We start from the raw sequence: 23,246 nt of genomic DNA, 5'->3' as shown, positions 1-23,246 counted from the left end.
CTGGTGAATACACTGATGAACAGCCAGGCACCTGAAGCATTTAGAAAAGGGTCAGTGCGCACATCGGTGTGAGTCCAGGACCGCAAGAACAGCCTCTTCTAGGTGGCTGCAGAACTGTAGGACGCTGAAAGGCTGAGAACGGCAGCAGCAGCCAGAGGGCTGAGCCCATCGAAACCCCAGTCTACTCTCGCTTGCTGTTCTATCTCGCCAGTGAACACATCCCGAGGACAGCATCCGGGAGAGACGACGCATGACCACAGGCATGAACTTCGTGACGCCTCAACTCCATGCGCACCATGTGCCAACCAAGGCACATGATTCGCGCTTGCGCAGACGTCCATCCTGCTCAAGCTGAAGTCTAAAGCATTGGCGTAACCCCACGCTTGTAGCTCATCTACCGACCCCAGCTATCTACACAGGGTATACAAGTCAGCGTGGCTCAGCTGATGAAGGCAGTTTGGTTGCTGGTGATTGTCTGTTGAGGAGCTCAGGAAAATTAGAATTTCTGCTTGTTTGTGCCGAGTGTTCATGCACACTTTGCAACGGCACTAGCGGAACAGGTTGTGAGGTCACCATTCACCACTTTCAAGAAAACTTAGGGCAGAAACAGAGACGGCGGGATCCATTCAAATAGCAACTACTAATGCTCTTGGGTAACGTGCCCAACTTGGTATGTAGAAAAAGTCACATTTAAAAGAATTAAAAAAAAAAAAAAAGGGAATGCAATCGCTTCCTTGGGAAACAAAATTAATTCTACATTTGCCATTAGTTTATTTTTTACAAAAATAAGCTATTAATACGGAAGCTTCAGGGTAAAAAAAGCACATTTATCTTTGCCCTTCATGTCCAGAAACAGCTCTGGGCCAGCTACGGAACTATCGAGCATTGGGACAATCCGGTGTCACAAGGGCAGCAGATGGTCTTGGACTCTTGTCCTTGAGGCCTTGTCCTACAACTCCCCCTTCCTGCTGAACAAAAAGAACCCCTGAAATCGAGCAAGTTATTAATTTTTGTAAGTGTTGTAAAAGACAAGGTATAAGTAATTAAACAAACAAAAAAGCAACTAAAGCATATATAATCATCTTCACTAAACTTCTTAACCATCCTGAAATGCCCCAACCACTAAACAGTTTATCTAACCAATCCCAAGTATCACTTTGTTGAAGATGAGAAACTCCACCCTTCAGTCTTTGGATGCTAGCACGAATTGATTTGAATGATCTGAAAGGTTCATGCACCACATCCCTTCAAACTCTTCACAACCATGACCTTGTGCCAGAAGCAAAAAATCTATTGCAGCTCTATTTTGTAATGTCGCGTGGCGAACACTATCAACATCTAATAAAAGACCAGACAGAGCACTGCTTGTGGCGTTAGTTTGTTTGGCAAGCCAACAGCAAGCTTATCTAATGTTGCTAGCGCCTTTCCTGCAGCAGCTCCAGCCAACAGAAGAGATGCAATAAAGCGTTGGCCAAAGGACCAAAATTGCATGTTATCATCACAATCGGAGGCAAATGCATGAACACCACGCTTTGTCCTTCAAGAGTAGCGATGTTGTAAAATCACAGATGTGTTAGGAGTCAGGACGGAAAGTCGCCCTAAGCTACACAGACCTCCTTTTACATGAGAAGGAATGACAGGCCATGCTCGATCACCACAAATGAAAAATACTCCAGCAGGTAGTGAGAGCGGAGTATTGCTAGATTTAGACAAGTTGTTAGCAGTGTAATTACACCAGATACTTGCATTTCTAAAAACAGGATGAATAGGGGAAACGTCCCATGCCCTAGATCGATTATTCCCATGTAGTTAAATTTTATGCAAAAATCCATTTTTACTGAACCAAGGAGTTCAATTTCCTGCGGTTCCAGAGTAGCCAGCGGGAGATGGGGTATCCATACAACCCAATTGTCTGTCACATTTTTTGATACGTTTTTGGGTGGAAAAAGACTTTGAAGGTCCCTAGGTATAGGCCATTCATCTAATGGTAAGCCCACAAGACATGTGGAAAAAGGCTGATCCGGAGTGGCCATAGCAAGACACAGAGTATCCTGTCCAGTCAAGTTCGCCAACGTGACCCAAACATTTACCTTTGGTAGAAAAGGGGGATAAGAGCTACCTTCAATAGGCCAAGGTCCAGGTATGAACATCATTATCCATATTACTGACAACGCTTGTTTCTCTTTTTCTTTTTCCATCGTCGTTTTACAACCAGCCATTCTTCTGGTCGTATTGTCCACGACCGAGGCACTGCCATTGATTGTCCACACTCTAATCCTACAATGATGTTCTTGTTAATAATATAAATTCTGCTTGCTAATACAATATATTGAAACAACAAGCGTGCAATAGCCCGTACTTCTAGGCTTTCAATCAATGATAAAAAATTTGCAAAAACTAAGTTTGGCAAAATCTCAGAACCTAACCCTATAACTCCCTCTAATTCCAAAAGAGGTTTTCCCATAAAACGTTCAGCCCCCTGTATATGATTAAACCTTAATATTTGATTATTACACTCAGAACACATCCAATGACCCCATCTGTCCCTTAGTCTTACAACTCGCCAGCGATCCTGATCACAGAGTTCACAATGAATCTTGATCCACGGTCGACAGAATGGTCCACGTTCATAGCAACATAACCGTAGAAATCGAGACGCCGTCCAATCTGGTTCATGACAGTGTCGTTGAAAGTCGATGTAAGGGAAGATAATATCTGCTAGTGGTGCCGTCAGTGCGTTGGGGATCTGGTCTGGTCCAAACGTATTACCTTTGTTAAGTGGTTTAATCCAGGGCGATATTGTCCGTTCCAAGCGCTGTAAAAAGCAAAATCTAGATGCTATATCCTGAATTTGGTTACCTGACATTAATGCAAAACAGAAATCATCACGCAGTTTTTATTGCATTCTGTAGGGTCGGTGTCGGTATCAGTTGTCTGTGGTAAAGGTTCACGGAAAGGTCGTACATTCTTTGCTGGGATCCATCTGGGTCCTTTTTCTGTGGAGACACAAGCATAACCTTTCCCCCATGTAACAAGAGGATATGGTCCCATAATTTTACCTGTTTCTGGATCTCGGACCGATACTGGGGCTTTAACCCGTAGGAGTTAACCCGTACCTCGAAGGAGGTATTTGCAGTAAAATGTCAAACTATTGGTGGGTTATTATCTATTAAAGAACAATTTCAAAAATTAAAAACATACAATGCTTTCTGTAACCGTTCCTCCGGAATAGCCATTCCCATTCCCCCTTTTTGTTGTTGTAATAGACGTTTTAGAGACCGATGAGACCGTTCAATGAGAGATTGACCGGTGGGGGAATGAGGAATGCCAGTAATATGAGTTATACCCCATAGGGCAAAAAAGTTTTTTATAGTTGTTGAAACATAAGCTGGACCATTATCTGTCTTTATCTTTGAGGGAATACCCAAAGTAGCAAAAGCACGCATTAAATGTCTACGAACATCTCGTGCCTTTTCTCCTGTGTGACAAGAGGCAAACAAGGCACCTGAAAATGCATCAATGGGAGAGTGGATATATTTAAGGTTACCAAATTCAGAATAATGTGTGGCATCTGTTTGCCATAATTGTAGGCTTTGTAATCCTCTAGGGTTAGCTCCTGCAGCAATTGATGGGAAAGAATGTTTTTGACAATCAGGACAGACAGCAATAACATTTGACGCTTGTTGAGAAGTAAGGTCAAACTGTTGTTTAAGAGCTCTAGCATTTTGATGGAAAAAAGAGTGACTCAGTTTAGCTTGTGCAATGCGGTCTGGCGGTACTTGAACTGGTAACGTCAATAGATCAGCTTGTCGATTGCCTTCTGCAAGAAAACCAGGTAGTGAGGTGTGAGACCTAATATGCATAACAAAATAAGGTGCAGATCGAGAGTCCAAAAGGAAAGTAAGTTCCTGTAACAGGGTAAAAAGTTGTGAATGTGAAACATTCCGCAGCACAGAAGCTTCGGCTCGTGTAACAATACCTGCAACATAAGCTGAATCAGTAACAAGGTTGAGCGGTACGTTCCATTTTCGGAAAACACGAACAACTGCATTCAGTTCTACTATTTGAGGTGAACCGGAGACTGTCTCCATGTCCGAGTCCCATCGTCTCCGTTGATCATCCCATTCTGAGTTCTGAAGGTCCCATTAAAATATCAGGGCATGAGGCTGTCGAGCAGGGTTTAAAATAATCAAGTAAAGAGGTAGTTCAGGAGCCCATCGGTGGGCCTGTCGAGAAGCGATAGCTGAGGCAACCTTTTGTAAAGATGTATCTGCTTCGGAGTTAGGATTACGTGGAGAAGAAAGATTAGTGTCCCCTTTTAGTAGTTCAAACAGAGGACCCAAGTCTGTATTAGAAATTCCCAATAGTGGTCGAACCCAATTTATTGTTCCCAGTAATTTTGTGCATCATGCAGGTTTCTTACATTGGTATTGATCTGCAACGGTTGAGGAACAATAGTTTGTGCTCTTATTCGCCAGCCCAGATATTTCCAAGGGGGAAACTTCTGGACCTTTTCTGGTGCTATACAGAGACCTGCCGAATTCACGGCATCTGTGACAAGGGCTACAGCTTTCTCCATGACTTCGTGATGTTGTGCTGCCACTAAAAGGTCATCCATATAATGATACAATAACACAGATAGGCATAGCATTTCGGACAGGACTGAGTGTTTTCGCAACATACCATTGACACATTGTAGGGCTATTTTTCATACCTTGTGGCAGTACAACCCAGTGATATCTCTGCAACGGAGCTTGCATGTTGATGCTTGGAATTGAAAAGGCAAATTTCGGGGCATCACCTGGATGTAACGGGATACTGAAAAAACAATCTTTAAGATCTATGACAGTTAGATGCCAATGTCGAGGGATCATAGTCGGGGACGGGAGCCCGAGTTGGAGGGCTCCCATATCTTCCATAGCATCGTCAATTTTTCTGAGATCATGGAGCAAGCGCCACTTGCCAGTTTGTTTTTTAATAACAAAACCTGGTGAATTCCATGGGCTAGTAGAAGGTACAGTGTGTCCTTGGGACAGTTGTTCTGAGACTAAGTTTTGAAGTGCGCAAAATTTTTCCAAAGGAAGGGGCCATTGATCCACCCAAATAGGAGCATCAGATTTCCAGGTTATTTTTAGGGTGCCGCGCACTTCAATGGCCCCATCTAAAAATGTGTTTGGATAGACATTCCCCATTGTGACAATACATCACGTCCCCACAAAACCATAGGGACTGGTAGCACAGAAGGTTTAACAGAAGCCACGTGTCCCTCTGGTCCTTGAATTCAAATTAGTTCCAAACTCTGACGACTGTTACCGGTCCCCCCTATCCCAGCCAGGGTCTGAGAGACATTAGTCAGTGGCCATTGCGGAGGCCATTTGGCTTGAGAAATTACTGTGACATCAGCTCCAGTGTCAGTGATTCCATTTGGTGCTATTTGTTGGTCATTGTAAATAAGGGTACACTGATACATAGGTCGCTGTGGAGAAATGGATTGTACCCACAAAATACGAGGTAACCCTGTGGATCCAAAACCTCCTTTCCTCTGCGGAGGGTGATCAGTAGTAAGAGAGCTTACCCTTGCCGGAATCAGAATCAATTGCGCTATTCGACTACCCTGAGGTACCGTACAAGGCAGAAATGGAGTCCATGCCATGATTTTGATTTCGTCCACACTGTCAGAGTCAATAACACCTGGTAAAACAAAGAGACCAGACAATGTTGTGGAAGATCTACCAATTAACAGAGCTTGTGTATCGGGGGGTAATGGTCCTTTGATGTTTGTTGATAATAAATGAACCGAGGAATCGAGCAGTGTTACTGTGTGTGAGGTTGCCAGGTCCAGTCCGGTGCTGCCTGAGGTTGCTGGACAGGGACTTGAGGTGTCGGTGCTTCTCCCCGAGGTTGTTGAAATGTCAGCTGTGGCACTTGTGTCTGCGCGCGTCGTTGCCCCGCGCTCCGTGGTCGGTTTCCCTGTATCGGTTGTCCCTGGAAGTCATACTTAGATCGACATTGATTAGCATAATGACGCCCTTTCCGACATTTCGGACAAACTCCAGGACCAGGAGGTTGTTGTCTATTCCCTGCAGCCCGAGCAAGACAATTTCTCTTTAAATGACCAGGCTAACCACAACCATAGCAATTCCCCACACCACGCACTGCTGCAAAAGCAGCAGCCCTAGCTTCAAACTTATGGTCAACAGTACCGATTTGGTTACATGCTTTCACCATTTCCACCAAAGTGGGGTTCGGGTTGGGAAGAGACTTCAGTAGCCTTTTACAATCAACATTAGCATTTTCAACAGCTAGTTTTGTTAACAATATATCCCGAGCTTCCGCATTATCTACTTGACGTTCCAAAGCCTGTTTTAGTCTATCAATAAACTGCATATAAGGTTCTCGAGACTCCTGAGTGATGTTAGCAAAAGCTTTTTGTGGCTTTTGTACGTCAGGAACCTGGAAAAAAGCCTTTTCCGCCTCTTCTCTAATTGCCTCGAGAGCCGCACGGGGGCAGTGTTGAGCCTGCGCTACCGGATCAGCACGTGCACCGGTGCCCGTAAGATGCTCTGTTGTTAGTGCAGCTAATGCAGCATCATTATGATTAACATGCGTGAGCAGGAGCGCTTGCAGCCCCCCTCTCCAATGCGACTCCCATAACGTGTACTGAGTCGGGGTCAGTAGCAATCGTGCTAAAGATTTCAAATCATGAGGAGTCATGACATAAGTACCAAACACAGAAGATAACAGACTTATAAACTAGGGAGAAGAAATACCATGTTCCGTAACCGTGCGGCGCAGTTCTTTAACAACCGAAAAAGAAAGAGCCTCCCACCGCGCTCCCCCTGCCCGACCCTGAGAATACAAGACCGGAGCAACTATAGTTTTAGCCATTTCTAAATCCTCCTCCTTTAAGGCTTGTTTCTTTATTTTTGCCCACACATCACGCAGATCAGGAGGGTATAAATCAGGTTCTTGTTCAGGGTCTACCGGTCCCGGGTCAAAGGGGTCTTCTTCTGGCGGATACTCCACTGCATTAACACCCAGGGGTTTAGAGCACTGTGATTCAGAGGCTGATAAGGACAGGGCTATAGGAGCTCGCGACTCCTCCTCCTCTCCTTCCTCTGCCTTTTCTTTTTGTGCTTTCATAGTCTCAAAAATAACTCTCCACAAAGAGAGCAGGCGGTGGGACTCAGTATTGCCTTTTGTCGCAGAATCCCACAATTTCACCCCTGTATCGTCCCAAAGTTCCCGCGTGAAAATTGTAGTTGCATCACTGCAGGCATATTTACTTGCACCCACTTAAGCATTGCTTTAAGGTCATGCCCAGAAATACTTTTCTTATGTTTGTTAAGGAGACCTTTCATAAGCTCATATACGTCTCTTTCTGGGGACAAAACCTGATTCCCCATTACGGATTTCCCACAGCTCACCTTGTTGCCCAAATCTCGGAATGAAGAACTTATCGACACCAATGTGATGTAGATAAGCAGACACTTCTTTATTAACGGCCGGGTGCGTGAGCGAGTCCTCTCACGATCAACGCACGCCAGGTCTCAAAATCAGACACCATATGTAAAACTTATTGATACATATTCATTAAGTATTCATGCATAACCATGACATTTCCCATAAATCATTAACATATTCTCCTCCTATATCCGATTCTGCGCAGTAGAGCTTAGAAAGGTCTAGAAATGGGTCTGGGGTACGATTTGGGTAGGTGGTATATGAGTCGGTGGTCGCGATCTCCCCCTGCCGGAATTACCTTTTACTAAAGTTCACGATTTCTTGGCAGGTAACTACAAGCTGTTCCAGTCGACTCTCCCCGGTTTCCATTAATCTCATATTCTGACATTTCAATACACTTGTACATACAGAAGACTGGTCAGATACAAAGAAACCTTTCAACCCTAAAGTTATTACCTAAGTTTTAACAATGGTTCTAGCCCCTTCTTCTAGCCTTGGTACAGGATGTACAGAAGATCTCGTAGCAGCTTTTACTGTGCAACTATAAGTTTCATTAAAAATATTTCTTATCCTTCTATTTTTCGATTTTATAAAATGATTTTATAAAATCAATTAATCAATCAAATAAAGTCAATCAATCTTAACTTACTAACAAATCGATAACAACCTCTCAACTCCGGAGGGATTTCTGGCCGGCCGGCTCCCGCTTCCTTTCAGCGGATCATTCAAAGTGCTGTGGGACTCGCTGCACGTCGCTCAGTTAGGCGATTCGAGAGTCCCTCCACGTCAGATCCTTCACCGCATCACGTCGGGGTCACCAATTTGCGGCGAATGAAGAGACGGGACGCAGCTTGATGCAAGCAAGTTGTCGGTTTATTAGTGATTTTCTTACAATTATATACGTTTCTACCTTCTACATATTACACACTGATTGCTTAAATCTTAAGCGTAAAAAACACTGATTGGTTGATATTTAAGGCACAGCGTTAAAACAATAGGAACTTACTAGTTTACCTTGACATAGCAACAATTTCTATTCCAAAATTAGGGGGTTTCTTTCTGCGCGGCTTTCTTGATTAACAAAGTTACATATCGGCGCTCTCCGTTCCCTTATCTGGCTACTTGTTTCTCTGTCCGTCTGTTGCCTCCTCAACTGTAACGGCTCAGGGGTCTGCAGTTAGCTTGCTCCTTTGTTCCCAGGGCTTGTGCCCTACAAGTTCTAACAAGTCTGTATTCATCAGGCGAACAGTACTTGGACTCTTGTCCTTGAGGCCTTCTCCTACAGACATGCCCATTTTGAATCTTGCCACCACTGACTTCGCGCACCAAGGAGTCGCTCAGCTGCAAAGCTGTCAGGTTGCCGATACCCCAAGCCCTTCCAACACACTGGGAGCCAGTCTTGTGATGTGCTCCTGCAGGTGCACTGCTCTGGCCTTTTAGCCAAGCCTCTCAGCTCAGAGTCCCGCCCTTAATCAGCCAAAGCGCTAGAATGAAAACAAACCACCCACCCGCAGAAACCTGGCTCTTTGCAGGGCTTCTGCCTCCCCGATTCCCTTGTCACACTCTGCCCCACCCTTGTCGCATCCCACCCACGGCGGAGCCCTGGCTGGAAGCTGTCCCCTCTTCCCACCTCCCTGGGAGCCTGCCCTCCAAACCCACTGCTCCCAGTGGCACTGTAGCTGCAAAGAGAACAGGGCACAGTGGCTCTTGAAGTCTCAGCGGCACGGACACAGTGAGAATGCGAAGGCTTTGCTGAATCCCTTTGCTGACGCTCACAAGAGCCCAGCGGAGATAGTAAAATATGCCATTGCGCAAGCTACTTAAGAACCATACTCTGTCTGCCTGTGGCTGTACCTGCTCCCGATCCCTTGGCTTTACAGTCCAGCTCCTCGGTAACCTGTGGGAATGGCTTTCAGTGAACAGTGAAACAAAGACAATGTGCCGATCGTGCTGATGGGAAAACACAATTCAGTAGGTCAGCAAGATGTGCTGCGAGAGGATGCGCCTCTCTTACCACGTGCAACACCCTGCTCGACTTGTGATCGCCCGAGCCGCTGGCTCCATCAACACCCACAGGCGCAGGCCCCGTTGCTGCCCATGTTCTTGCCCTCTCCTGGCACAACATCCTGCTGCGAGGAACTGGGTGCAGGTCGGCACTACGTGCCTTTGCTGTGGATTTCAAGCCTCAGCTCTTTTCATACGGTGCTCAGCGTTCCCAAATGAAGGTTTTCCCTTCAGAAACAAGCAAAACAGAGGTAAAATGCTGCATATGGCCTAGAGAGGCATCCCTACTCAAGGCGAGAGCTGTGCCAGCTGGTGCTGCACAGCAGAGCTCAATGGGCCCCTGGGCCGTCCAAGATTAACGGAGCCAGAGAATTACCTCACAGTCACATCTGCACACCGCCTACAGAAGTCAGCCTCTTCCAGGCGTGGCCTGAGTCAGACCGTGGCCAGCACTGCCAGGTGGGCACGTTGTTCAAACTAGCCCTTGGCTGTCGGGCTCTTACCTGTCTCCCGGAACGCACTGTGAGCCAGGACCAGAGCCGCCCATCACCGCCACCACTGGTGGTCATCACTTGAGCATTGTGATGCAATACAGGTTAGAATGTGGGGGGTGGGGGGTGGGGACTGGCGACAGGGGGAGCACATCACCACCCTCCACCCCAAGACGACAGTCAGTTGCTCTTACCCTCACAGAGTGGTGGCATGCTCACCTCTTGCCTCTGTGCCATAACTAGGATACTGGTCGTTTACACGCTTACAGGTCCACAGTAAGTAGATAGTCAAGCAAAGCTATTTGTGATGTGCTCATTTGTGTGGTTTGGGTGGCTGAAGCTGGGGTTTTTGTTTTATGATGTACCAAAATGTTGGGGTTTAATCCCAGCCGGCAACCAAGCACCACACAGCTGCTTGTTGACTGCCCACCACCCAGAGGGGTGGGGAGGAGAATTGGAAAGGAATGTTCAAAGTCGAGGGTCGAGATAAGAACAATTTAATAATTTAATCAGAAATGTAAGTAAAATTGACTAGATACCACCAAGATTGAATTCTTTTTCAAATGTAGTTGCGTTATCCCAAATTAACTTTTGAATTTCAGTGGGGAAGGTGCCCTCTGCACCTTCACTTGTAACTGCTGCTACCACAGATTGACCCACAGTTGAGCTTGGATATAAATAAGAGTTAGAGAAACAGGATTTTATTTCTCCCTGGGGGTTTCCCCAGCTCACGGACCACACCCCCACCCCCACCTCCAAGCTGTGACCCACCACTATACTGTGGAATGCGGTTGCCACGGCAAGTGTTTGATGACCGCGTGACTAGATCACAACAGAACACATTAGCTCACACCCCGTGTGACATTTGCCAGGTGCCTTAAAAAAACCGTCTTGGGATGTTCCCAGTCTTAGACATTACAGTACCGAGTGTGCCAGGCAAGTGCCCGAGGCAAAGACGACTGTGAACATTAGGGACTGCTACTGCCGGAAAGGGAAAAAAACCCCACAGGATAACAGTAATAACAGCTACTAGTCTGTTATTCAACCTCAAAAACCAAACTCTACAACAGATAGCAACTATTAAGAGACAGGGGGCTGCCTCCCTGCGCACACAACCCTTAGGAAAGGCAGAAACCAAGAAGGCCTGGACGTCTCCTTTGCTGTTCTCACTTGTTCTCCACTTCACCCCCAGCGTTTGGCCTCAGCCCATCGGCGGAAGAGCCAGCCTGCCCTGAACAAAGACGCTGCACACGAGGGCCAGCGAGTTCACACAACAAAGACCGATTCTGAGTCAACGTGTGAACCTCGCTTGAGCCACGACATGTGGAAGAACAACCGGTGTGACTCGCAGCTTAGCTGCTCAGGCGAAAACTACTACTATCACTCTAGGAACATCCCCCATCCTCGGATGGTCCGCCACATACCAGGTAAGACTTGCTGAGGGACCACACAGAGAGCCAGGACAACTGCCCTGGCACGCACAGAGAGAAATGTGAGCGTAACCACCATTTTGTTCCAAAAGTACCCACTGCTGCCGTTTCCCATTTCTAAGAGGAGCATTTCCGCAGAGGAAGCTGCTGCCTTCATTTCAATCGACTAAGCAGCCTTACCTGTCCTCAGCAAGCAATAACCTCAGCTTAGCCGCACTAAACTCTTTACAAGGTGCAACTACTACTCTTGCACCAAGACAACAAGTAACTGTTTCGGCTGTAACTACTTTCGGCTTAGTATGTGAACAGAATCAAGGTGCTGCAAATCCTCCACCAGCTACTTCGCAGCACTGCTGCTTTGCCATGTGAAATCCAGTTTGACTGGTATTCCACCAGAAGAACAGCGGCTCCTTATGAAATTCCTTTGAGCCTGGCTAAGAAAGGAGGGTTCCAGTTCTCCGTTAAATGCCGCGGCTCTCACTGAAAACCACAAGCCTGTTCTGGAGACAGCCGGACAAATGACACTTTTCTCCTGATTGGCACCGCTCAGGGAGTGGGCTTCACCCCACCTGCCCACTCTCCAGGTCATACCTGGAGCATCATTACTGTTGAGGTAGCGGCTGGTCACACCATCCTCCCTAACAGACTGCTTACGGCCCTCTGCCACCTACCCAAGTACGCCAGGTTTACCCAGGGTTTACACACCGTTCCATCAGCCCTGTATCAGGGCCTACAAAGGTCAGGTCCGATACCTCCCTTTTCCATCCTTCCAGCACAGAGTCTCCTTGGAGATCACCTGCCAAGTTAACTGCGCGTGTTTACTGTATGAAAGACTGTACCCTTTGGTTTCTTGCACAGGATTAAACAACACTCTGGTCTGTGCTGTAAGCAGCAGCCTGCCAAGAGGACACCCAGAAGGACGTGCCGATGTTCCCAAAAGGCTTGGGAAGAACTCTACTGTGCCTGAAAAGGTAATGGGAAGAAAAATGGGAAATGGCTCTTTATTGCGGCACACTTTCCCTCACTTCTCAACACTGTAACCTGAATTGATGGTCTCCGATTGCTAAGGAGGACAGCGCAAAACCAAAAAGAGGGATGTGAGCATCCCACGTGTAGCACATGAGAGCTTGGAAGGGAGACGGTGTCAACAGTACGACAGCTAAACTATAACTGTATCATGTTCAGATCATTAACGCTACTCTGCTTTGGTAGTACTGGGGAAAAAACATCGCACTATACAACAAGCAAGCCCAGGAGAAAGCCTCCTCCCCTCACACACAAAGCTTCTTTAGATTACTTACTGCCAGCAGTTTTCCTTGGGCTGACACCATTCTCTAGAAGCAGCACACTGAGGTTCAGATGCAACTTTGCAGCTGTGCTCATAAATTCCAGTAAAGGATTCCTGCTGCCATAACTCTTTAGCCTCGAGCTGCAGGCTTAATGGCTTCCTCACCTGACTTCCACCAGTAGTTACCCGCCATCACTCTCATTCTCCTCCACCGTTACGCATTTGCCGTGGACATGTACTGCAATTCTCAGCAACTGTGTAGTAGAAGCTGTAACAATTAACCTAATGCAGTTAACCTACAGGTGTTCCTGTTCAAGCGAGCGACAGTTTCAGATGTGTTTTCTGCTGCACACCCTTGCTGGGGACTAGTGTTAGCCCTACGTTTCACACTGCCTTTAAGCGCTGCAGAAATGGAGTCAAGCCACTCCTTGACACGTTGCTTTCTGTTTTGGAAAAGCTTCTGCAGAAACGATTCCAAGCCTCTGCACAAGCTGCACACAGACTGGGACTCCAGGACATGCCTCTCCCCCAGCGTTCCTCCCCATCCGTCAGCTCGCGTGACCGTGCTCGCGTCCAGGGGAGTTCTGACCTCTGTGATGTGGATCGGGAGATTAAGGTAAATGATGAGTGCTACAGTAGATGGCTTCTTTGTTCCCTTTCAACGCCAACTAACTCTTGGCAAATGCTTTTCATAAGGCAACAAAATACACACCCAAAAGGGCTACTCCTTTTAAAAGTGAAAAAAACACCTTAATATTTTTATAGCACTCTAGGCAAAAAAGCAGGGATCAGCTGTGGGGAAAGGAAAGCGTGTCAAGGCAAAATGCCAGAAGTACTGGCAGAATCGGATGCCTTAATAATATTCATCCTTTCACCTTCCACTGAAGTCAACAGGCTGAGCTGAACGAGGGAACCCTACGGTATCCAAACCTCACAGATCACACAACTTTGGCAACTAACACTACTGCCCTTCACCCGACTCCATCCACGTTGCCTTTCTCCTTCTAGATAGGTCATCATCTTGTAGCGCCAGCAGTAGTACCTCTCCATAGGCATCCTAGGCATCAGGAGCCAGCAGCTACCTGAACCCTTTCTTAGAGCTTCCACTATCAGACGCCTTCTCTTGACAATGTTCAACAGCATCGCAGACTCTACGTTACCCAAACATTACCTATAACAACAAAGAGACACACACGACACAAGTGCCCCTCTTTTTGCCCTCCAAGCATAAAAAATATCTGCCCGTGCTTCTTCCATTTTCTCCTTTTCTCCAGCTCTTACGGACACTAGTCCCACTCCTGGTGAGGACACAAAGACAGAGAGCGTGCCCCATGCCTCTTCAAAAGGCCTTAAAAGCACAACGAGAAACTCTAAATCTGATTTATTGTTGACCTCAGAGACACAGTTTTTATCTTCCTCTTGTGCCCAAGATGGCTTGCAAAACCAACAAAACCAACAACAAGTTACACGAGTAGCATGTAACCCGCAGGTGCAATGTCCTGAAATTGTTGTGCCTCAGGGCCACAAGCTCGTGGACTGCTATGCTATGGCATGCTGCAATGATAATCAACGTTTGGGGTGTCATTTTATCTACAATATAAAAATGACAGTGCTGGCTGGTAGCACCATTCTGGTGCACCATACTGGGTAAAACCCAAACATCCTTGGTTGTCATTTAATTTTACCAATCTCAATATTAGGCATGTCGTAAGTTGCTATTTGGGTAGAATAACACCCCTAAAATCCCCCAAACATATTGTACCAGGAATTATTGTATATAATACAAAGAGGTTGCTAAATAACTAGTGAGATTCTAGACTTCTCTTTCACAAGACAGTTTCAATTCCCACAGAAAATCCATAAAAGTTTTTAGTGAAGAAGAGAACCCTCTCACATGAACTTCATTTTTGAAAACTTCAGTTAGCTATCCCAGGGGGGCGAGCTTGCTGTGCACCCTCCTCGCTGCCCTAAGGATCTTTAGCTCCACCACTGCATGGTCCTTGACCTGTGCAGATGACCACAGAACAATGCCCAGTTGCTGGCTTGTGTGTACCTCAAGTCTCTCACCTTTGGCCAGCGCAATGTCTCCCCCTGAAAGAGGTGCCCTCCCACCCAAACGGCCACCCTGCAAAGCCACCTGTTTGCCCGCCCCGGTCGCAGCGCTCCCCAGGGCTGAACACTGGGGGAGTGAGGAGCAGCTTCCAGGACCCCTGGCCCTGCCCACACCTCTTCAGCTGCTCTCGTGGGAGCTGCTGGCTCCTAGCAGGTCTCTGCCCTCCCAGGGGGTTTCCCTGGCTCACGGACCACTCCCCCCGTATGCTAAGATCCATCACTCCACTGGGGATGCGCCTGCACACAAGCCAGGTGCCTCAGCGAGTATTTGTTGAACTGGAGCCTGGATCATCACAGAAGAGATCAGATTAGCTCATCCCCCACGTGTGACATTTGCCAGGTGCCTTCAACAAACCAACTGTCTTAGACATTACAGTACCGAGTGTGCCAGGCAAGTGCCCGAGGCAAAGACGACTGTGAACATTAGGGACTGCTACTACCGGAAAGGGAAAAAAACCCGCAGGATAACGGTAATAACAGCTACTAGTCTGTTATTCAACCTCACAAACCAAACTCTACAACAGATAGCAACTATTAAGAGACAGGGGGCTGCCTCCCTGCGCACACAACCCTTAGGAAAGGCAGAAATCAAGAAGGCCTGGACGTCTCCTTTGCTGTTCTCACCTGTTCTCCACTTCACCCCCAGCGTTTGGCCTCAGCCCATCGGCGGAAGAGCCAGCCTGCCCTGAACAAAGACGCTGCACACGAGGGCCAGCGAGTTCACACAACAAAGACCGATTCTGAGTCAACGTGTGAACCTCGCTTGAGCCACGACACGTGGAAGAACAACCAGCGTGACTCGCAGCTTAGCTTCTCAGGCGAAAACTGCTACTATCACTCTAGGAACATCCCCCATCCTCGGATGGTCCATCACATACCAGGTAAGACTTCCCGAGAGACCACACAGAGAGCCAGGACAACTGCCCTGGCACGCACAGAGAGAAATGTGAGCGTAACCACCATTTTGTTCCAAAAGTACCCACTGCTGCCGTTTCCCATTTCTAAGAGGAGCATTTCCGCAGAGGAAGCTGCTGCCTTCATTTCAATCGACTAAGCAGCCTTACCTGTCCTCAGCAAGCAATAACCTCAGCTTAGCCGCACTAAACTCTTTACAAGGTGCAACTACTACTCTTGCACCAAGACAACAAGTAACTGTTTCGGCTGTAACTACTTTCGGCTTAGTATGTGAACAGAATCAAGGTGCTGCAAATCCTCCACCAGCTACTTCGCAGCACTGCTGCTTTGCCATGTGAAATCCAGTTTGACTGGTATTCCACCAGAAGAACAGTGGCTCCTTATGAAATTCCTTTGAGCCTGGCTAAGAAAGGAGGGTTCCAGTTCTCCGTTAAATGCCGCGGCTCTCATTGAAAACCACAAGCCTGTTCTGAAGACAGCCGGACAAATGACACTTTTCTCCTGATTGGCACCACTCAGGGAGTGGGCTTCACCCCACTTGCCCACTCTCCAGGTCGTACCTGGAGCATCATTACTGTTGAGGTAGCGGCTGGTCACACCATCCTCCCTAACAGACTGCTTACGGCCCTCTGCCACCTACCCAAGTACGCCAGGTTTACCCAGGGTTTACACACCGTTCCATCAGCCCTGTATCAGGGCCTACAAAGGTCAGGTCTGATACCTCCCTTTTCCATCCTTCCAGCACAGAGTCTCCTTGGAGATCACCTGCCAAGTTAACTGCGCGTGTTTACTGTATGAAAGACTGTACCCTTTGGTTTCTTGCACAGGATTAAACAACACTCTGGTCTGTGCTGTAAGCAGCAGCCTGCCAAGAGGACACCCAGAAGGACGTGCCGATGTTCCCAAAAGGCTTGGGAAGAACTCTACTGTGCCTGAAAAGGTAATGGGAAGAAAAATGGGAAATGGCTCTTTATTGCGGCACACTCTCCCTCACTTCTCAACACTGTAACCTGAATTGATGGTCTCCGATTGCTAAGGAGGACAGCGCAAAACCAAAAAGAGGGATGTGAGCATCCCACGTGTAGCACATGAGAGCTTGGAAGGGAGACGGTGTCAACAGTACGACAGCTAAACTATAACTGTATCATGTTCAGATCATTAACGCTACTCTGCTTTGGTAGTACTGGGGAAAAAACATTGCACTATACAACAAGCAAGCCCAGGAGAAAGCCTCCTCCCCTCACACACAAAGCTTCTTTAGATTACTTACTGCCAGCAGTTTTCCTTGGGCTGACACCGTTCTCTAGAAGCAGCACACTGAGGTTCAGATGCAACTTTGCAGCTGTGCTCATAAATTCCAGTAAAGGATTCCTGCTGCCATAACTCTTTAGCCTCGAGCTGCAGGCTTAATGGCTTCCTCACCTGACTTCCACCAGTAGTTACCCGCCATCACTCTCATTCTCCTCCACCGTTACGCATTTGCCGTGGACATGTACTGCAATTCTCAGCAACTGTGTAGTAGAAGCTGTAACAATTAACCTAATGCAGTTAACCTACAGGTGTTCCTGTTCAAGCGAGCGACAGTTTCAGATGTGTTTTCTGCTGCACACCCTTGCTGGGGACTAGTGTTAGCCCTACGTTTCACACTGCCTTTAAGCGCTGCAGAAATGGAGTCAAGCCACTCCTTGACACGTTGCTTTCTGTTTTGGAAAAGCTTCTGCAGAAACGATTCCAAGCCTCTGCACAAGCTGCACACAGACTGGGACTCCAGGACACGCCTCTCCCCCAGCGTTCCTCCCCATCCGTCAGCTCGCGTGACCGTGCTCGCGTCCAGGGGAGTTCTGACCTCTGTGATGTGGATCGGGAGATTAAGGTAAATGATGAGTGCTACAGTAGATGGCTTCTTTGTTCCCTTTCAACGCCAACTAACTCTTGGCAAATGCTTTTCATAAGGCAACAAAATACACACCCAAAAGGGCTACTCCTTTTAAAAGTGAAAAAACCACCTTAATATTTTTATAGCACTCTAGGCAAAAAAGCAGGGATCAGCTGTGGGGAAAGGAAAGCGTGTCAAGGCAAAATGCCAGAAGTACTGGCAGAATCGGATGCCTTAATAATATTCATCCTTTCACCTTCCACTGAAGTCAACAGGCTGAGCTGAACGAGGGAACCCTACGGTATCCAAACCTCACAGATCACACAACTTTGGCAACTAACACTACTGCCCTTCACCCGACTCCATCCACGTTGCCTTTCTCCTTCTAGATAGGTCATCATCTTGTAGCGCCAGCAGTAGTACCTCTCCATAGGCATCCTAGGCATCAGGAGCCAGCAGCTACCTGAACCCTTTCTTAGAGCTTCCACTATCAGACGCCTTCTCTTGACAATGTTCAACAGCATCGCAGACTCTACGTTACCCAAACATTACCTATAACAACAAAGAGACACACACGACACAAGTGCCCCTCTTTTTGCCCTCCAAGCATAAAAAATATCTGCCCGTGCTTCTTCCATTTTCTCCTTTTCTCCAGCTCTTACGGACACTAGTCCCACTCCTGGTGAGGACACAAAGACAGAGAGCGTGCCCCATGCCTCTTCAAAAGGCCTTAAAAGCACAACGAGAAACTCTAAATCTGATTTATTGTTGACCTCAGAGACACAGTTTTTATCTTCCTCTTGTGCCCAAGATGGCTTGCAAAACCAACAAAACCAACAACAAGTTACACGAGTAGCATGTAACCCGCAGGTGCAATGTCCTGAAATTGTTGTGCCTCAGGGCCACAAGCTCGTGGACTGCTATGCTATGGCATGCTGCAATGATAATCAACGTTTGGGGTGTCATTTTATCTACAATATAAAAATGACAGTGCTGGCTGGTAGCACCATTCTGGTGCACCATACTGGGTAAAACCCAAACATCCTTGGTTGTCATTTAATTTTACCAATCTCAATATTAGGCATGTCGTAAGTTGCTATTTGGGTAGAATAACACCCCTAAAATCCCCCAAACATATTGTACCAGGAATTATTGTATATAATACAAAGAGGTTGCTAAATAACTAGTGAGATTCTAGACTTCTCTTTCACAAGACAGTTTCAATTCCCACAGAAAATCCATAAAAGTTTTTAGTGAAGAAGAGAACCCTCTCACATGAACTTCATTTTTGAAAACTTCAGTTAGCTATCCCAGGGGGGCGAGCTTGCTGTGCACCCTCCTCGCTGCCCTAAGGATCTTTAGCTCCACCACTGCATGGTCCTTGACCTGTGCAGATGACCACAGAACAATGCCCAGTTGCTGGCTTGTGTGTACCTCAAGTCTCTCACCTTTGGCCAGCGCAATGTCTCCCCCTGAAAGAGGTGCCCTCCCACCCAAACGGCCACCCTGCAAAGCCACCTGTTTGCCCGCCCCGGTCGCAGCGCTCCCCAGGGCTGAACACTGGGGGAGTGAGGAGCAGCTTCCAGGACCCCTGGCCCTGCCCACACCTCTTCAGCTGCTCTCGTGGGAGCTGCTGGCTCCTAGCAGGTCTCTGCCCTCCCAGGGGGTTTCCCTGGCTCACGGACCACTCCCCCCGTATGCTAAGATCCATCACTCCACTGGGGATGCGCCTGCACACAAGCCAGGTGCCTCAGCGAGTATTTGTTGAACTGGAGCCTGGATCATCACAGAAGAGATCAGATTAGCTCATCCCCCACGTGTGACATTTGCCAGGTGCCTTCAACAAACCAACTGTCTTAGACATTACAGTACCGAGTGTGCCAGGCAAGTGCCCGAGGCAAAGACGACTGTGAACATTAGGGACTGCTACTACCGGAAAGGGAAAAAAACCCGCAGGATAACGGTAATAACAGCTACTAGTCTGTTATTCAACCTCACAAACCAAACTCTACAACAGATAGCAACTATTAAGAGACAGGGGGCTGCCTCCCTGCGCACACAACCCTTAGGAAAGGCAGAAATCAAGAAGGCCTGGACGTCTCCTTTGCTGTTCTCACCTGTTCTCCACTTCACCCCCAGCGTTTGGCCTCAGCCCATCGGCGGAAGAGCCAGCCTGCCCTGAACAAAGACGCTGCACACGAGGGCCAACGAGTTCACACAACAAAGACCGATTCTGAGTCAACGTGTGAACCTCGCTTGAGCCACGACATGTGGAAGAACAACCGGTGTGACTCGCAGCTTAGCTGCTCAGGCGAAAACTACTACTATCACTCTAGGAACATCCCCCATCCTCGGATGGTCCGCCACATACCAGGTAAGACTTGCTGAGGGACCACACAGAGAGCCAGGACAACTGCCCTGGCACGCACAGAGAGAAATGTGAGCGTAACCACCATTTTGTTCCAAAAGTACCCACTGCTGCCGTTTCCCATTTCTAAGAGGAGCAGTTCTGCAGAGGAAGCTGCTGCCTTCATTTCAATCGACTAAGCAGCCTTACCTGTCCTCAGCAAGCAATAACCTCAGCTTAGCCGCACTAAACTCTTTACAAGGTGCAACTACTACTCTTGCACCAAGACAACAAGTAACTGTTTCGGCTGTAACTACTTTCGGCTTAGTATGTGAACAGAATCAAGGTGCTGCAAATCCTCCACCAGCTACTTCGCAGCACTGCTGCTTTGCCATGTGAAATCCAGTTTGACTGGTATTCCACCAGAAGAACAGTGGCTCCTTATGAAATTCCTTTGAGCCTGGCTAAGAAAGGAGGGTTCCAGTTCTCCGTTAAATGCCGCGGCTCTCATTGAAAACCACAAGCCTGTTCTGAAGACAGCCGGACAAATGACACTTTTCTCCTGATTGGCACCACTCAGGGAGTGGGCTTCACCCCACTTGCCCACTCTCCAGGTCGTACCTGGAGCATCATTACTGTTGAGGTAGCGGCTGGTCACACCATCCTCCCTAACAGACTGCTTACGGCCCTCTGCCACCTACCCAAGTACGCCAGGTTTACCCAGGGTTTACACACCGTTCCATCAGCCCTGTATCAGGGCCTACAAACTTCAGGTCCGATACCTCCCTTTTCCATCCTTCCAGCACAGAGTCTCCTTGGAGATCACCTGCCAAGTTAACTGCGCGTGTTTACTGTATGAAAGACTGTACCCTTTGGTTTCTTGCACAGGATTAAACAACACTCTGGTCTGTGCTGTAAGCAGCAGCCTGCCAAGAGGACACCCAGAAGGACGTGCCGATGTTCCCAAAAGGCTTGGGAAGAACTCTACTGTGCCTGAAAAGGTAATGGGAAGAAAAATGGGAAATGGCTCTTTATTGCGGCACACTCTCCCTCACTTCTCAACACTGTAACCTGAATTGATGGTCTCCGATTGCTAAGGAGGACAGCGCAAAACCAAAAAGAGGGATGTGAGCATCCCACGTGTAGCACATGAGAGCTTGGAAGGGAGACGGTGTCAACAGTACGACAGCTAAACTATAACTGTATCATGTTCAGATCATTAACGCTACTCTGCTTTGGTAGTACTGGGGAAAAAACATTGCACTATACAACAAGCAAGCCCAGGAGAAAGCCTCCTCCCCTCACACACAAAGCTTCTTTAGATTACTTACTGCCAGCAGTTTTCCTTGGGCTGACACCGTTCTCTAGAAGCAGCACACTGAGGTTCAGATGCAACTTTGCAGCTGTGCTCATAAATTCCAGTAAAGGATTCCTGCTGCCATAACTCTTTAGCCTCGAGCTGCAGGCTTAATGGCTTCCTCACCTGACTTCCACCAGTAGTTACCCGGCATCACTCTCATTCTCCTCCACCGTTACGCATTTGCCGTGGACATGTACTGCAATTCTCGGCAACTGTGTAGTAGAAGCTGTAACAATTAACCTAATGCAGTTAACCTACAGGTGTTCCTGTTCAAGCGAGCGACAGTTTCAGATGTGTTTTCTGCTGCACACCCTTGCTGGGGACTAGTGTTAGCCCTACGTTTCACACTGCCTTTAAGCGCTGCAGAAATGGAGTCAAGCCACTCCTTGACACGTTGCTTTCTGTTTTGGAAAAGCTTCTGCAGAAACGATTCCAAGCCTCTGCACAAGCTGCACACAGACTGGGACTCCAGGACACGCCTCTCCCCCAGCGTTCCTCCCCATCCGTCAGCTCGCGTGACCGTGCTCGCGTCCAGGGGAGTTCTGACCTCTGTGATGTGGATCGGGAGATTAAGGTAAATGATGAGTGCTACAGTAGATGGCTTCTTTGTTCCCTTTCAACGCCAACTAACTCTTGGCAAATGCTTTTCATAAGGCAACAAAATACACACCCAAAAGGGCTACTCCTTTTAAAAGTGAAAAAAACACCTTAATATTTTTATAGCACTCTAGGCAAAAAAGCAGGGATCAGCTGTGGGGAAAGGAAAGCGTGTCAAGGCAAAATGCCAGAAGTACTGGCAGAATCGGATGCCTTAATAATATTCATCCTTTCACCTTCCACTGAAGTCAACAGGCTGAGCTGAACGAGGGAACCCTACGGTATCCAAACCTCACAGATCACACAACTTTGGCAACTAACACTACTGCCCTTCACCCGACTCCATCCACGTTGCCTTTCTCCTTCTAGATAGGTCATCATCTTGTAGCGCCAGCAGTAGTACCTCTCCATAGGCATCCTAGGCATCAGGAGCCAGCAGCTACCTGAACCCTTTCTTAGAGCTTCCACTATCAGACGCCTTCTCTTGACAATGTTCAACAGCATCGCAGACTCTACGTTACCCAAACATTACCTATAACAACAAAGAGACACACACGACACAAGTGCCCCTCTTTTTGCCCTCCAAGCATAAAAAATATCTGCCCGTGCTTCTTCCATTTTCTCCTTTTCTCCAGCTCTTACGGACACTAGTCCCACTCCTGGTGAGGACACAAAGACAGAGAGCGTGCCCCATGCCTCTTCAAAAGGCCTTAAAAGCACAACGAGAAACTCTAAATCTGATTTATTGTTGACCTCAGAGACACAGTTTTTATCTTCCTCTTGTGCCCAAGATGGCTTGCAAAACCAACAAAACCAACAACAAGTTACACGAGTAGCATGTAACCCGCAGGTGCAATGTCCTGAAATTGTTGTGCCTCAGGGCCACAAGCTCGTGGACTGCTATGCTATGGCATGCTGCAATGATAATCAACGTTTGGGGTGTCATTTTATCTACAATATAAAAATGACAGTGCTGGCTGGTAGCACCATTCTGGTGCACCATACTGGGTAAAACCCAAACATCCTTGGTTGTCATTTAATTTTACCAATCTCAATATTAGGCATGTCGTAAGTTGCTATTTGGGTAGAATAACACCCCTAAAATCCCCCAAACATATTGTACCAGGAATTATTGTATATAATACAAAGAGGTTGCTAAATAACTAGTGAGATTCTAGACTTCTCTTTCACAAGACAGTTTCAATTCCCACAGAAAATCCATAAAAGTTTTTAGTGAAGAAGAGAACCCTCTCACATGAACTTCATTTTTGAAAACTTCAGTTAGCTATCCCAGGGGGGCGAGCTTGCTGTGCACCCTCCTCGCTGCCCTAAGGATCTTTAGCTCCACCACTGCATGGTCCT

General features: G+C 47.5%; 1 protein-coding gene and 1 long non-coding RNA gene across 2 annotated transcripts in view; both read right to left on the bottom strand.

Moving 5' to 3' along the window:
* Positions 1–23,246, bottom strand: part of LOC308055311 (alcohol dehydrogenase 1) — a gene marked incomplete at its 5' end in the record, with an annotated part of 231,269 nt that overhangs the window by 122,252 nt on the left and 85,771 nt on the right. The gene's annotated exons all lie outside the window — the stretch shown is intronic.
* LOC308060111 lies at positions 4,398–12,404 on the bottom strand. The gene is made up of 2 exons (XR_013926611.1): positions 8,132–12,404; positions 4,398–7,427 (listed from the first exon to the last, which is right to left on the bottom strand). It is a non-coding gene; the product is annotated as an uncharacterized lncRNA (long non-coding RNA).

This window comes from Falco punctatus (assembly GCF_963210335.1).
Source record: "Falco punctatus genome assembly, chromosome: 1".
Lineage (NCBI taxonomy): Eukaryota > Metazoa > Chordata > Aves > Falconiformes > Falconidae > Falco > Falco punctatus.
This window is presented reverse-complemented; position numbering and strand designations above follow the sequence as displayed.